Source organism: Heterocephalus glaber, unplaced genomic scaffold (assembly GCF_053883595.1).
Source record: "Heterocephalus glaber isolate CG9 unplaced genomic scaffold, H.glaber_assembly_v1.0 deba00001429, whole genome shotgun sequence".
NCBI classification, from domain to species: Eukaryota; Metazoa; Chordata; class Mammalia; order Rodentia; family Bathyergidae; genus Heterocephalus; species Heterocephalus glaber.
Window position 1 is genome coordinate 35,436,584 of NW_028258294.1, and position 16,198 is coordinate 35,452,781.

General features: G+C 52.9%; 1 protein-coding gene across 2 annotated transcripts in view; it reads right to left on the bottom strand.

The window, feature by feature from the left end:
• Nucleotides 1–16,198, bottom strand: part of Nectin1 (nectin cell adhesion molecule 1) — a 61,365-nt gene that overhangs the window by 17,153 nt on the left and 28,014 nt on the right. Inside the window, exon 2 of one of the 2 annotated variants that reach the window (XM_087212537.1) lies at nt 3,161–3,348. The exons of the other annotated variant lie outside the window; for it this stretch is intronic. The gene's annotated coding sequence lies outside the window, so the exon portion shown is untranslated. The remainder of the gene's footprint in view (nt 1–3,160; nt 3,349–16,198) is intronic. 2 annotated transcript variants of the gene reach the window in all.

Genomic DNA, 16,198 nt, shown 5'->3' on the forward strand with positions numbered 1-16,198 from the left:
ACAAAATCAGAATCTGTACAGAATACTGTACAGATTGTTCCATATGCTGCTTTTTTCACCTGCTGATGTATTATCAATATTGCTCCAAGTTAGTAACTATATATCTACACTCATTTTTGATGAGAGCCGAACATCCTGCTTTCCAAGGGGAGCCCCAGCCATGAGCCACGAGCTGCTTTACCTTCCTAGGCCTTGGTTCCCTCATCTGATAAATGGGGTGGATAATCCAGTTCTTTCTACCTCACAGGGTTGCTAGGAGAACCAAGCAGTATGATGGATGAGAAAGTATGTCAGGGAAAAGGAGGCTGTGGGCGAGTGTGAGGGCCCATGGTGGCTGTCACTGTGACCGCCACTGTGGTCTGCTCCTTCACAGCTGGGTCCATGTTCCCTGGGGTGCTCTGGCTTAGAGCCTTTTACCCAGCCAGAGGACTTAGGTGCTGCCCATGGCCAGGGCTCCACTTGCTCCTATGGACCTTACACGCGAGTCTAAATGCCTTAACTTGGCTTTTGATATCCTTAACCCCCGCCTTTTGTCTACATCGCTCCACAAGCTGGGTATTCCAAACAAATCAGACTAGACCTGTCTTTGAAACATGGCACGGTTCCATGTGTCCTTCTCTCCTTCCTCTCATTTACTCAAGCACTGTTTGCTGAGTGACCATATGCCAGGATCTATTAGCAGGATTTGAGTCATATTGGTGAGCAGTTCAGTCTGGCGCCCTAAGAGCAGAGACTGCCCATGCAACACTTCTTACCCATGCACTTTCCTCAAATGAGATGGCTTGTCCTTTTCACCTATGGAAAACTTGTGAAGTCACCTCCTTTGGGAAACTGCCCTGATCCTCCCAGCAGGAAGCAACTAGCTACCTCAGGTACACCTTTCTGCCCTGGAACTGACTGTTTATACATCTGACTTCTCCACCTGACTATGAACTCCTCCAGGGCAGGGTCTGTCTTCCATTTTATGTCCCTCATGCCCAGCCCAGCATCTGGCATACAGTAGATATTGGGAGATATTTCTTGCCAGACAAACTGCAGCAGAAGGCAAGAAAGGAAAGATTTACAAGAAGGAGGGAGTTGATTGGTGGCATGGGATAAAGGAATAAATCCTTACCCCAGCTTCCCTACCAATTGTTTTATTCCATCTGGAATGTCTTCTGTTTGCACTTCCTTATCCCTGAACTTGGCTCAGTTCCTGTAATGTGGGGCAGCCTTCCCCAACTGGAGGCTCTGCCCTCCAGCATGCTGGTGCCTTAGCCTGTCAAGTTTCCACTAGCTGTGACCCTGCCACGTATTTGTGTGCTGCATGTCCTTCACTTTACTCAGTCAATTTATTAAGTGGCATCAATTCTAGGACCTGCACTGAGCCAGAGGCAGAAGGATGGCCCCTAAGGAAGTCTGGGGTCCAAGAGTGGGAAGTTGGGGCCACTGCTTGCCTCCTCTACAAAATGGAGATACAGGGCCAGTGTGGGTTCCTCTGAGGGCTCCAAAGCCAGAGGTCATTATATAAATTGTTCTCTGCTCCTCCCCTCCAGAGGGTACAAGTGACCATGGAATCCCTGGTGCTCAGTAGGTACTCAAGAAATGCTTGCTGAAGAAATATGTCTGTGGCCACGCCAAGCCAACTCCTTGCCACCCCGAGAGATTCCCTGATTCACAACCACACAACCCTCCACAAGGGCCATGGGGTGTCCCCACCCCACCACTTCAGCTGGCCCCTTGGCCAGTCTGTGGTTGCTTCAGAGCTAGTACCACACCTGCCAACTCTCAGGCAGAGGCACTGTGGCCTAGGGGGAGGGGATGGGAGAAGTACCGCCCATAGTCAGGAGCTATAGGACTTCAGCCAGTCACTCCCCCTAGTCAGAGTCTTTCTCTTCCTCTGAGGAGGAGCAGGCTAGACTCCCCAGTCTCAAGGCTCCCTTCTGGCCCTAACCTTATGATGGCAGCCCAGCCTGTGCCCTGCCCCAGAAGCAGCCCCATGGTGAGGTCAGTGGGCCAGATGGCTCAGCGTTCTTGCTGATGGCTGGCTGGCAGGCAGGTAAGCCCTGCATCCTTCCCACAGAATAAATCTCCACTCCCCAAGCCTGCTGGAGGCTGTCAGCGGCTGAGATAACATGGGCATAATTGGGAGACTTGCACCACATAAAGCCAGGAACTGGAAAAGCCAGTTGGGAGGGCTTGGGCCACAGGGGAGAGTTGGATGGGGTGCGGGCACCGGGAGCCATCTTGGGATTGGTGTCAGGCATGGTGGCCTGCAGGGGCACACAGCCACCCAGGTCCCTGGCCCCATCTGCTCTTAGTCCCCTATGGGTGTGGGGACAGGCAGGGTGCGGGGCCTGGCACACAGGCTAACATTCATTTGCTGCCTTGAAAGCAGTGATCTCACCTTTCAGGGCCAGGTCAGTGCCAGGAGGGGAGATAGTGGATGGCAGCCAGGGTGTGGCAGGGAGGGCACTAGAAAGGACTCAGGTGCCTGGACAGGGGTGACCCTCCCCAACCCTGAGTCTGTGTTGAGGTAAAGGCTGCTTTTCTCTCCACTGTAACAACCCCAGGGTGATGCAATGAGGAAAGTTCCTGGTATCCCTTCACTGTGCACAAAGTGGGTTCTCCTGGCCCCTTCTGTCCCAGTGATGGTCAGGGTGGGGTGGGGGAGGCAGGACCCCTTGGGAGCAGGCACATTCACTTTTGCTCTTTGCCTCTGATACATCAGCTGACTGTTTTCAGGGCTCTGAGTTCTTAGAGCATTGAGGGTGGGGATCCCAGAGTCCTGGAATTAGGAGGGGCTGGGGGACTGGCAAAGGCAGAAACTCCCCTTACCAGTTCTCCTCTTCCTCACTCCATGCTCAGTACCTGGGACCCAACCTTCTGGCAGGGTTTACTGGTCGTGGTCCAGGGATGCAGGGTGAAGGTGATGTTCCCGGTTCTTATACTAGACAGACTGGCAGGCTTTCTGAGGGGAGCAGGGTTCACCCCTGAAAAAGGAACAAGGGGGCTGGCTTGGGTAGGAACCCTGGGCCTCACCTAGGAAGCATGGGAGAAGGCTCCAGGATAGAGGGAAGCCTGCTCAGGGCAGTAGCAGGAGGGAGCCTCACAGGTTCACCTGTCTAAGATGTACCAAAGTATCCAGTCCTGTCAGTCAGGATGCTAGTGGTTTCCATACCCTGAAGGGCTGTTCTGGTACCAGAGGCTTCAGGCAGCACGGTGAGATTGTGAAGAACTGGCAGTGTGGGTCTGCATTCCACTTCTGCATCTCTTTGCTGTCTAACTGCGGATCAGTGACTTAATTCATCTGTGGCTCCATTTGCACTGAGCATCGGCATAATAGGGCTTCTAATAGGTAATACATACCTATAAAAGTGTTGCAGGATTAAACTGAGGAATACAAGGGAAACTCAGAAAACAGCACTAAAGCACGAGTTAGATGCTCAATAAATGTTGCTATCATCACCATCACAATCATCTTTCATCTATGAAGCAGTAGACTTCCCTTCCTGGAACTTCAACAAATGTTTACTGAGCACCTACCCTATCCTGGGCACTATACTGTGGCTATGAGGTCCCACTTTTCTGGGATGCCCTTGTGGCTCTCATCCCTTCCTCCTCAGCAAACACTTCTGCTTTTTCCCCAACAGCATATAACAAGCATCTGTACTCCTTTCTTTTCTGTTTCCTGACATGTGTGGAGCCTGTGTCCTGTCTCCTATCAGATCACGCTCACTGCAGGAGAAATCCAGAGTAGATTTCTTTTTGGTTTGGGGCTGCATTGACTGTGTCACCCTGATGCTGGCAGCCCAGGTCTTGGGGAATCCAGTTGACAGTCTCTGGTTCCCTAAGCATTATGGGCTGCTCTACAGAAAGCACCCTCTCTCCTTTCCCTGTGCTGTGGGAACGGGGACTACTAGCATGGGAGCATGTGGGAGCTCAATGGTCCACATAAGCCATCACTTTCCAAGTCCAGAGGGGTTGAGTCACTTGCCCAGGGACACAGAATGGCAGTCTCTAGGTTGGTGCTTTTCCTACCCTACCCCTAAAATAGACTCCAGCTCAATCCAACTCCTTAGCAGCCTCACTCTGGGTGACGTCCTCCCAGAATGTGCCCCTAGAGCCTCCATTACCCCTGTAAGAATGACTCAAGCACTGGTTACAGTAGTATGGCCATGGCACCTGCTGGCCACCCGCACTGCAGTCCAATGACTGGGCATCAGAAACAGAGACTGAGAGAGCCCAAGTGGGGCATTGCAGGCAGCTGCTTTGTGCAGAGCAGGAAGAACCAGAGAGGAGTGGGGAAAGGGTAGGGGTGCTCATGGGAGCCTGTGGCCTCAGCAGAGGCCTTTTTTTCTTTTTTCTGGCACTGGGGATTGAGCCTAGACTTTACGCTAAGGTAGATCCCTAACCAATTTTAAAGTTTTTGCTTTTAATTTTGAGACAGTCTTAATAAATTTTTAAGTTGCTAAGGCTAGATTCCAACTTATGATCCTCCTACCTCAGCCTCCCATAGTGCTAGCACTATAGGTGTGCGCAGAGGCATTTTTGCATCCCACGGATATAAAAAAACAGACTTTTTCTCCTGGCCATGGCATTGCCTATATTCTCCTGACCACCCTATGAGTCTAGGGTCTGGGATTCAGATTTCTGGAGCTTGTGCTCAGGTGCCGCAATTTCCCCAGGAGAGCTCAGCTTGGGCAGTATGGGTGATCTGGCTTCCCAAAAGTGCTGAGCCAGCAAGGCAGGCGTCAGGTCGGCCCCCCAGAATGTCACAGACCAGCAAAAGCCCCAGCTCAGCAACAAAACACAAAGGCTCCTCAGTTGTGGCAGACAAACCTGCTCCCCAAGGCCCTGCCCTGCCTGCCACGGAGCTAATCTGCAGGTGGGTGCCACAGGTTCCCACGCTGGGGGTGTGGCATGCCTGTTCCCCCTCAATCCATTCTGAGCAGTTTTTCTTCTTGCCTTTTTAAACCCTAGGCCCCCTCTTCCTAACCATGCAGGCTGGAGCTGGGCTCAGGTGGGTAAGTAGAGGTACCCTCTCTCCTTTCCTTCAGCTGTGGGAAAGGACCTGGGTGATGCCACGGGTATTCAGGCTTTCTAGCATGGACCTCTTGGTCTTCTGTCCTGGCCATGCCAACCCTTCCAGATACTTCTTTCCTGAGACTTGCCTAGTGACCCTAGTTGGGTGGGCAGAGTGGCAGGTCTGTCCTGGAGTGAAGAGGCAGCACGTTAAAGAGTGCACAACTCCATGTGTATGTATGGGGGCACTGGACTCCCCAACAAAGACCTCTAAGAAGCTACCATTCTCTGGGATCCATCTCGGGCTTTCCAGGGATGCCCCCTTCCTCCCCTCCAGGAACTGGCAGAAGGGAGCAGCAGGACTTCTGGTGAGAAAGCAGCTAAGTGTAAGTGGGGATGACTCACTCGTGGGAGGGGGAAAGGGGCCCTGCTGAAACTCTGCTGAGTCAGCACAGTGCCCTAAGGGTCTGGCCCCCTCCTCTCAGCACAGCCTCTTCCCTGTTGTCAGCTCCCAGGACGGCCCCACTCCTCACTTTCCAAAGCACAGGCTGGCTTCACCTGCAAGAGTCTGGCAAGGGAGAGGGTGAGATCAGGAGGGAACCCCTTCTTCAGGGTCCTCTCCTCTCGGGTTTTACCAGTCAGTGTCACTTAGACCCAATCATTCTGCCAGCAAGAACCCACAAAGGCAGGGCTTTTGCTGGAGCCCTTTTAACTTTTCCTGTCTCATTTCTATGCCCTAGGATCTGTTCCCCATTAGCCCAGGAGCTCCTTGAATGCCCAGGCTGCATTGCCTGCCTCTCCTTATACCTGGAACTGGGCCAGAGGGACCCAGCTCAGAGCGCTCAGTGAGCAGACAGAAGAAGTAGCTGCCCCATTCTGTTCCCAGTACCCAGCCAGTCCTCACTGGGGTGAGCTCAGCAAGAGAGCCCAGGGCTGTTCTGGATTCCAGTCTGGCCGAGGCCTTGGGCTGTTAGCCAGCATCTCTGTTCCTCTGCCTCCTACAGTGCAGTTACTTTGGCTGCTGGGATGGCTCCAGGTGTCCGGGGGCCCCTGAGCCCCATCCAGACCCACCCTGCCAGCAGTGGTGATAACATCCCATGATCCCATAGTCAGGGGCTAATTGCTACTGACCAAGCCGAGGTGCCTCCGCCCCTGCTCTGGGGTCACAGAAACTGCCGATGTTTCCCTCTTGGCTGATGTTCCCCCAACTCCCCACACAGATCTGGTTAATGATGGGCTGTGGGGCTGGCGCCTGGAGCCTTAGGCAGGGGAGCACATTGCGTGGGAGAAAAGGGGACGCGGCAGCCTGGGAAAAGCCCCGAGAAGGAGCTGGAGCCCAGGATCTTGCAGACAGGCCCAGCCAGCCCTGTTCCCCACAGCGCAGAAGCCCCGGGGTGGAGGGAGCCATGGTGGGGGTGCTCTGGCAAATGCCACCTCTCTCTGAAACTGAGGACAGGTCAGGGGACAAGGATGAATCAGGGAGCTGAGCTCTGCCTTCTCCCACTAGGTGCACAGGGTTGAGGATGCCTGGATTGTCCTCCTGCAGGCCTGAGTCCTGCTGTTGCCCCAGCCCCAGGGCTCCTGGCATATGGGTCCTGAGGCAGCCATGGACTCCACCTCTGTACCCTGGAAATATAGTCTCTCTCTTGGCCCTGCCCCTCTCCATTTCTAGCCTTCCGGGTAGCACCTCTTGGTTCCCTCTGTACCCTCTATTCTATACCCTACCTGCTACCTTTCCTCAGGGCAGGGGTGGACAGGAAGAGTGTGGACTGGAAATTAGGAGAGGCAGGCTCTGGGGATTGCTGCCTGGTTGCTGTTTTTGTCTGGCTTTGGGTAGGGCCAGTGTCCTTTACTGTATGATGAGAGTGCTAGATCTGAGGACCCTGGAGGACTGTCCTTTGGGTCTGACTCGTCCAGCTCATTCTCTGCCCCAGGTCTGCCCATCCTCTGTATCAGCCTCTGGGAACCTGTCTGCCTAAGTGGCTCTCTATGCTTGCCAGCTCCTCCAGGAAGCCCTCCTAGATTAAGTGGTCTAACAGGCAAACTCAGGATGCACTTGGCAAAGCTGGGGCACATGGGTTGTATAGCCAAACAATCACCAAGGCCAGCTGACTCTGGCTCCTAAATAGCTTTGAATTCATCTTTGTTCTCTATCTGCACTAGCCCAAATCCAAACTCCTCCCAAGCACTCCCCCTACCTGTACATCCCCCCATTCCCTCACCTCTAGCAGTGTCTCACTTCCTCATTTTTTCAACACTCCTGGGCTGGAAATCTGTACTCAACACCCTCCCTTTGAAACTTAGCACCCAGGATCTCATGCCTCCTCCGGCTGTCTCCTGTGCAGCCCAAACTATCTCTTGCTAGTCCACTGTAGCATAATGCTGTCTACTGCTCCCTCCAACCTCTTCTCACAGATCACCTTTGCTTCAAATTCTCTTGTGGCTTCCTGCAGTCCTCAAGACCAAGTCCAAGACCCTTTTGAGTTCCAGACATCACACTGGCCATCTCCAGAAAAGAGCCACATCCTCTCCCTATTTTTTCTCTCTCCTGCCACACTGGACAATATTATCAAACCCCTGTCATGCTGTTCCTTCTACCCGAGGACCTGCCCAAGTTCTCTTCATCCTTCCTAAGTAACCTTAGAATTGGGTTTTGAGGGGGTAGCCTCCTGAAGCCCCTGTCCCCAATCATGCCGTTCTTGCACCAAGGGTCCCAGCACCTGGGCATGCCTCTGTCATAGCATTCCTGCCTAGTGCCTAGCTAACAGGAATCACAAGGGGCTCCCAGAGTGGCTGGTAGAGAAGACTATGAGCCAGTTGGGGGCCTCAGCCAGGGTTGGCTATTTCTCAGGTTGGACCACAGCTCCCTGGGAAAGGTGCATTAGCCAGGGAGCAGGGACAGAAAATGAGGCCTCCTATGTGCACAGAAGGGTCATAGGCCAGGGCCTGAATTTCTCCTTCCTTGACTGAAAGCAGGAAGCTACAACCCAAAAGGCTGTAGCTGACCTGCTCTCTTGCCCCATATCCTGCTTGATGTCCAATCGTTACTTTCTGATTCCTTTCCTCTCTCTTCTGCCCCAGTTCCTAGCACCCTTTCTTTCTTCCTCATGCCAGACCATAAGGTGAAAACTACTTTTCTCACCCAAGGAAGCTGTGGTTCCGAGGCCCTGCTCCCAATCCCTGTTTGTGTCTGCATGTTCCCCAGCTCCACACTCTCCCACATAGCTAGTTTCCCTGGTCCTGGCCTTCCTGGGCCTTGCAGACCCGGAATCCCCTGGCTCAGAGGCCAAGATTCATGCAGGACCCAGTCAATGCCAACCTCTACCCCAGCAGCAGTAAATCCCACTATTGCACAGCAGATGCTCAGCCTGGAGTTCCTCAGCAAGTGTGCATTGTTAATGACACATTTGGGGAGTGTAGGCAGCAGCCTCTTTGGAAGGCTAGTGTGGGGGTGGGAGAGACTGGGGGCTGCAGAGAAAGCAGAGGGAAAATTCCTCAGTTTTCCCTAGGAGAGCCTTTTAAAAGCTCAGTATTGACATATGCGTTGTTTCGGCCCTTTGGATTTCCACCCATGTTCAACATGTGTTTGGAAGTGGACTTTCTCAGATCAGCTTTATACCAGGTGGGGCCAGTTGGACCACCCCAGTGCCCAGCTCTTGATGTCCTGCTCAGCTACAGCCAGCTGCCTGCTCAGAGGCTGTGGAGGAGAAGAAGACAGTCAGGTGGGTGCACCTGACTGGAATAGCCTGAAGGGAAGGCTATTCTAAGAGCACGGGAATGGGTGGAAAACCCATGATAGGGGTTGAAAGGAAGAGAAGGTGGGGTGTATAAAGTAATCAGTGAAGGAACACTGACTTTGAATTTGGACAAATCTGAGCTTGTATCTGCTGATTATTAGCTGGGAAACTGAGTAAGTTGCATTAGTCTCCCTGGGCCTTAGTTTTCTCATGTGTAAAATGAGGATAATGACAGGTCTACCTCCTAGAGCTGATATAAGGCTGACATGGGATACCTCATACATGCTATTAGCATAGTGCTTGGCACGTACTCTTGCTATATAAGTGGTTGTATTATTATAATGTGGAGAAAGACCTGCCTAGGATTCAGGTGAGTTGGTTTCCATCCCAGCTCTACCAGCCCACCATGTGATTCTGAGCAAGTCCCTGCTGTGCACTCCACAGAGCACTGTTGACCTTGGCACCGCTGTCATTTTGGACTGGCTAATTCTCTGTCGTGGGAGAGCTCTCCTGTATATTGTACAATGTTTAGCAACATCCTTGGTCTCTACCCATTTGGTATCAGGAGAACTACCTCCACTTATTGTCACATGTCCCCCACTGGCCTAACCAAAGGGATGCTAGGCTCAGGCAGAGGTGGTGGTTTATAAAGGATGTGCAGGGCTGACTGGCAAGGGGGGGCACAGGGGAGTAGGAAGGACAGTTGGGGGCGCTCCAACAGTGGCTGCCCCCGTATGTGCAGAGGTGGGTGAGAAGGGTGCAGGCTTCCTGACTGGAGAGTCTGGTCCTGGGCTCTGTTGGAGAAGGGGTGGTGGGTGGTATCTGGGGGAGACACGTGGGGAAAACAGAGGGCCATCTGGGGAGCTGGCTGTCGGAACATGGGCTGTGGAATGGCATGGGAAGGAAGAGCCTGGAGACATGCAGAGAGAGTGCTGCCGGAACCCCGTGTCAGGGACAGGGAGGGCAGGGAGGCCGGGAAGGCAGGAGCCGGGCTGTTTCTCAAAGCAGAAACCAGGTCAGGCAGCGTCTTCCTCCGGCTGGTAAACTGCTATCATTTCAGAAGGATTTTCACCTTATTTGGTCCCTGCTTAAGTGAAATCCACAACATGTGTTCTCTGCATTAGTGGAGTGTTTGTGCTTAATTAGTGGCAAATTCTTTCATATTAAAGTCATTAGGTTTTGCTGTTTGTGCTCCTCACCCTGGGCCTGGCTCTCCAGGCTCTCCCCTTTACCTGGGAGCTCTCAGGAGGCACATGAGTGTGTGCATACATGCACACTTTCTGTGGTACTCAGACCCACTCCATAGCACCAGCCCATGTGCCTGTCCCACCCAGGGCTGGTATCTGCCACTCTGGCCCTTCTGTCCACATCCCAAGCACCTCCATGTGGGTGGCTCCTCGCCAAGGCTTTTAGTCAGAGGGACTCTGGGGCTGCAGGGCAGACTGTCCAGGCTGGGACCCTCAAAGGATAGCACCACCTGAGTCTCAGGGGGCTGAGTGCAATGAGGCAGCAGGGTCGCTAGAGAGACACTGGGATAGACTTTTGACCCCAGCCCCTCAGGAAGGCCTTGGTCCTACCAGCCCTTAGTGCTGAAATGCAGTCACCTTGGGCATGATGCTTTGTAGCACTGGGGTGACCCACCAGTATTGGACAGGGAGGGCATCCGTGGCTAGGGCCCTAAAACAACCTCCTCCCTCCCACCTACTTCAGAAGTAGCGTAGGGAGGGCCCTGTACAGTGAGTGATATTCCTCTCCTGCGATGTTTCAAGGGGTACAACCCGCACCCAGGCCCCAGTGGGTCAGTCTCTCTTTATCCCTCTGATTTAAGGCTGTCTTCAGAGCTTTCCTTGCCCTTTCCTGGACAGGGACCTCAGGCAGAGGGCAGCAGTCATTATCAGATGCACCGTGATGACCCAGGTCTGGATGCAAGCAATAAGAGGATGCTGGAAACAGGGGACTGGAAAAGTCTTGGGTCACATTTTATTTCTGACCCCTCAAGGGACTTCAGCACAGGACTGGAGGTGGCTAGGAAGGCAGGTGTTCTGGGCACCAGGGCTGCTGGGGTAGAAAGTAGGAGGCAAGATACCTATTCTGTGCTCCCTTGGCTGAGGAGAGATCCCGAGTCCTACCGAGGAGGGTCCCAGTGTCCCAGAATTCAGGCTTATGTCTGGTGGCATCTGAGTGGATGGACTCTGGGGGGATGAGGACCATATCACCAGACGCTACAGAGGAGATCTCAGGGGAAAGGGCAAGAGTGACTTTTATGGTCCTTCCATCACTCAGTGCTTTAGAAACCACTGAGTTTTCATACCCGCCAACCTGCTTTCTGGCTCAGCTCTCACTCCCAGCCCCGATTCCCTGCACTGGCCAAGGCCCAGTGAGAATGAACATCACTCCTCCAAATACAGGCAATGGCCTTTGGTTTAACCAGAGCTGGGTCCCCCAAAGTCACCCAAACTCTGGCTTTTGCTAGGCTACCCCAATTGCCTGCATCCATCCCAATGTCAATCCCCAAAGCAACCCCCACCTCCCCAGAACTCCATGGGAGCCCTGGCTTGACTCTCAAGTCAGTGCCAATGGAGACCACAAAACCCAGGTCATGACCCCAACTCAAGGGCTCACCACTTCCTAGCTATGACCACATTAGGTAGCAAAGCCCAAGTAGGGCTGTCCCTGCACCAAAAGCCCAAACCTTTTTTTCTAGCCCTCTCCCTCTCCCTCTCTCTTTTTACATATTGGGTCTCCCAGGCTGGTCCCAAACTCCTGGGCTCAAGTGATCCACTTGCTTCAGCCTCCCAAGCAGCTGAGACTACTGGCATCTGCCACTGTGTTTGATCTAACCTCAACTTTTATGAAGATCCAGGTCCAAACTTAGACCCATCCTGGTGTCACCAGAGGGAAGACACTACAGCTCATAGTTTTCTTCCTACCTGCCAGACTCCCCTGAGGTAGGTGGACAAAGTGGGGTTCTCAAAGGGTCCTACTGTGTATTTGAGGGAGTCAGCCCAAGCTGGAACACCTTCCACTCTGCTGGTGGGTCTGCCTGACGGGGAACCTTGTGGCATTCCTGGGGTCTCTGCACTGTCCCTGGCCCCAGTGCCAGGAGGTTGAATGGGGTCATGGTGGTGGGGACATAGGTTTTCCCATGTGTCCTGGTCAGCTACAGTGCTTTCCAGCTGTTGGACCCATGGTCAAGTCCCATGACCTTCCCTAAACTCCATCTTTTCACTGTGAAATGGCCTTAGCAGTCTACCTTGCTTGGCTGGGGTTGGGGTGAGGGCAGAGTTGGGATGCTTGGTTGAGGTAAGGGCAGAGTAAGATTGCTTTTAAAAAATGACTTTCCCAGTTCTGGGCAGTTTTCTAGGAGACCCAGACTTGTCAGCTCCCAGCACCAGGCTGTCATCATCCCCTCCTTCCTTTTTCTCAGAAGCACCCAAATCATCACCCTCCACTTGGCAAAATGCTGAGAGGTGCACATCTTTGCGGCTGCTGCAACCTGTCCTCTTCCTGCCTCACAGGCAGGGGCATATCTGGTGAGGGGACCCAAGAAGCAGGGGAGAACCCCAGGCCTGGCCACTCCTTCTGGTTCTGCTTGCTTTCCCCAGTCTCCCTGCCACTTGTGGTGTCAGAGTTTCGAGGTGGGGGGGTCTTTCCCATTCTCCTCCCCACCCTCAACCAGCCCTCTGCCCAACATGAATCTATCAGGAGCCTCTCCCAGTCCCACTTCCAGCTCAGACTTGTCAGGGTTTCAGGAGTCACTGGGTAGGGGCCCGGCATGCCAGGGCCTGCTCCTCGTCCTGCCTCCCAGAGGGAGCCAGCACGTAGGCACAGGGCATGGCGCCCAGCTGTGGGGATGCAGCACTGCCTCTGTGGCCACCTGCTCCCCTTCCCCCTTCCCATTCCCATGCCTTCCTGGCCCTGCCCACAGTGGCCCCCGAAGCCCAGGGGCAGCCGTCAGTAATGATGTGTGTGTAGGCGGTGGACCCAGCGTTCTCTAAATCTGGCGTCTACTGTCCCTCTCACTGCCCCAAGAAGGGCCATCCCCTTAGCAGAAGAAGCCAGGGGTCTCAAGTGCTCCCCCCCTCTTCTGGAAAGAAAAGTACAGTGGGTCATGTCCCCTGCCAGGCTCCTCCCAGGGATGGCAAGAACAGTTAGCATGTGTGTATCAATGATCTATGCCAGGCCCAGCTCTGAGTGTTTACATATATTAATCCACTTGAATCTTACAACTCTGGGAGCTAAGTACCATTACTGTCCCCATTTTAGAGATGAGGAATTCAGAGAGGGCAAATAACCTGCCCAAGGTCAAACAGCCTTGAGGCCAGTTCTAATCTGGGCTGGTTGTCTCCAGAGGCTATGCCTTTTCACCATTTCACCCGCTGTCCCACGGCCTCTTTCTCCCCTTCCTGGGGAAGCAATGGCTCTCAACTTTCCATCTTCTCAGTCATCCTTGAGGGTATACATGGCTCATAGCTTCTTTGCCTGTCGGCAGCCTTGGCATGAGTCTGACAAGGGGATGGAGAGGGCTCCCTACAGGCAGCATAGACAGCCTCCCTCTCTCTCTCAGCCTTGGCTTTGGGGAGAGGCTGAGCCTGACACCCTCCCCTATTCCTGCCAGGGCTAGGGGCCAACCCAGCCACAAAGGGGACACCACACACATAAAACCTCCATTCTTCCCCTAGTCCTTGACTCTCAGCCCAAACTCTGCCACTCTCTGGCTGTGGGTCTTTGTCTTTCTGCCCCTTAGCTCCTCCACCTGGGGAACTGTGAGGTGGTATGTTTGGGCACTGCTTGCAGTGCTATGAGGAGGCTAAGCAAAAGGTATGCTGAGCACTTTTGAAAACCAGAGACAGCTAATGGAGCTACCATGCATTAAGGACCTATAGTGTCAGGTATTTACATATATATTCTCATTTAATCCTCCCAAGCATCTCAGGAAGGGGTCCCTCTTGGCCTCAGGCTCAGAGAGGTGAATGGCTGCTAAGCTGAGTCCTTTCCCAAGGTGAGAAATGGAAGGTACTGGTATTCTTTCCCTCCTAGCAGTCACCCCTGCTTCTCCCACCTAGCATGCACACCTTCAGCCCTCCTAGTGCCAGTTCTCAGCAGCTTTGAACCCCAGGAAGTGCTCATGAGAAATCAGCTCTTCCCTAAGCCAGGTTCAGGCAGCTCAGCCCCCAAGGTGAAGAAGGGCCCATCCCATCTCCTGCCACCAGGGAATGTTGGCCAGCTCCACCATCAGACTCCTACCAGAGGCTGATGGGATATCACGCCAAATTAGCTTAATGGGTTTGGGCCCAGCTTTAATTGGGGCCCTCTGCTTTGCAGCGCAGACTCCTGCTTTCATTTTTAATGCTGGGAAAGGGTGGGTTTTCTTTTCTCTCTCCCATGCATTTTCATCCTGGCTAATGGCTCCTCACTCAGAAAGGCCCCTACAACTGCTAATTGGATTTAATTACTGGGGTAATTAATGATTCAATTGGAAAACTGAAATGTTGTGGGTGAATTATGTATATAAATAGATGGGAAAGTCAAAGGATGGAGAAGTCAGGCTGAGGCCCAAGGAAGGAAGGTCTGGGTGGGAGGAAGGGGCAGGCTGAGAATCCTTAGGTTGGCAGACCTTAGCTGGGGACCAACTAGCTGTTCTTGGCTCTCCATATGTAGATGAGGAAAAAGGTGCAGAGGAGATGGACTTGTTTGACATTGGAAAGATGATGTTGGTAAGAATCTGGGAGCAGGAAAGTGGGAGTCTACCTGGAAGAGGGGTGGAAAGGTATAACTTGGCCTGCTCCATAACCTGATAATGGCCATAGAAAGCACTGGGGGAAGACTTATCAGGCAGACCCAAACCCATAGAACTGTACTGTGCTTGTTTCTCTTGTTGTGGTTACAAAGGCCCTGCCTCTGGGTCATGAGATAAGCAAACAGCTCATCAAGGTAGGAAGCAGCCAAGAAGAAGAGATCTCGAAGTCACTGGGTGTGTGGCTGGAAGGTCACCACCACTAGCTGTGTCTTCCCTCTCTGGTTCTTTTTCCTGGCTTAGTGTCTGTTAAGGCTCCTGACTTCCTGAATCTTCCTTACCTGGCTTACTGAAGGACTAGGGAAAGGGGAGAGTGGAGTGGGCAAGACTTTGCCCTTTGAACTTTATGGTGACTTATAGCTTTTGTTATTATGGGAAGGGGAGTCTTGGGGTAAGGAGATGAGCAGTAGGGATTGGCTGTCTCACAGGGCCTTCATGATGCCAGCATGGAGGGCATCTTGCCCTCCATGTGTCCACACTGAACTCCTCTCTCAAGTGCATCCCTTATCCCCACCTCCAGGATCCAACCCTATCAGTCACACCATTCCATCCATTTGACTCACCTTTGAGTTTTCTAGAATATGGCCCCCGAGCTCCCTGTCCTTATGACAGCTCACCTGACAATCAGGCTCCCACCATTTTCCATCTGTAATCATGGTACTGATAACACTAAAAATAGTGAACATTTACTCAGCAGAACTGGATGTCTAAGGGGTATGATGTCAGGCAACAAATCTCATTTTGCCTTCACAAAAACCTTATAAGACAGGCACACAGTCATGCCGGGAAACTGAGGCCCAGGCTGGCGAAATGATCTGTCCACACCACTTTGCTCACAGGTAGATATGAATGCAAATCAGATCTTATGACACAAGTCCCCAGCTAGCCCTCCAGTACCTTGAGGTGAATCTAAAGCTATTTATCAGGCCTTTACAATCTGCCCCTCCCTAGTTCCCAGCCCCATCTCCTACCCCTCCCACACTCCACCCTCCACACCAGCCTCCTGGAAAACTCCTACTTCAACACTCCAGTCCCACAGTGACACCCAAGAGTCCTTGCAAGCCCACTGTCCCTAGCTCCTGGCTCAAACTGCAGTCCCTGGTGCTTAGTGTTTGGCTGTGCCAGGAAGGGGGCACATTCAACTCTGGAACCCCAGCACCCAGCCTGGTATTTGCACTGGGGAACACTTTGCATCTGGTTCCCTCAAACTGTGATCAAGAGCCAAACTCCAGCAAATAAGGGACATAGGTCCCTGTCGACTTCTCAGGTCACCAAGAGCTTTGAATCCAGACTTCTTAGGAAGCTCGCTGACTAAAGGAGAATCAGACTCTCTGGTGAAGGCCAAGATTACTTGCAAAGAGGAAAGATGCTCTAAGAGGAAGGCTGAGAGGCCATGGAGGTGGGGGGTGCATCCAATCCCAGCCCCAGTGGGAAGAGGCGTACCCCCTTCCAGCCTCTGCTGTCCAGGCTAGCTTGCTTGGGAATCCCCCATTCTCCTCCCACAGTCCCATTTACTCTGAGGATCCCGGACTCTGGAACAATCAATAGGAAGGTGCTGCCCATTTTGAAGATGCCAAAATTGAGACCTAGAGTGTGAAGTGAATTTGGAGAATCTAAGTCTCTTGGACCTTCTACATTCTGGGTTCCAAAGCAATGAGGA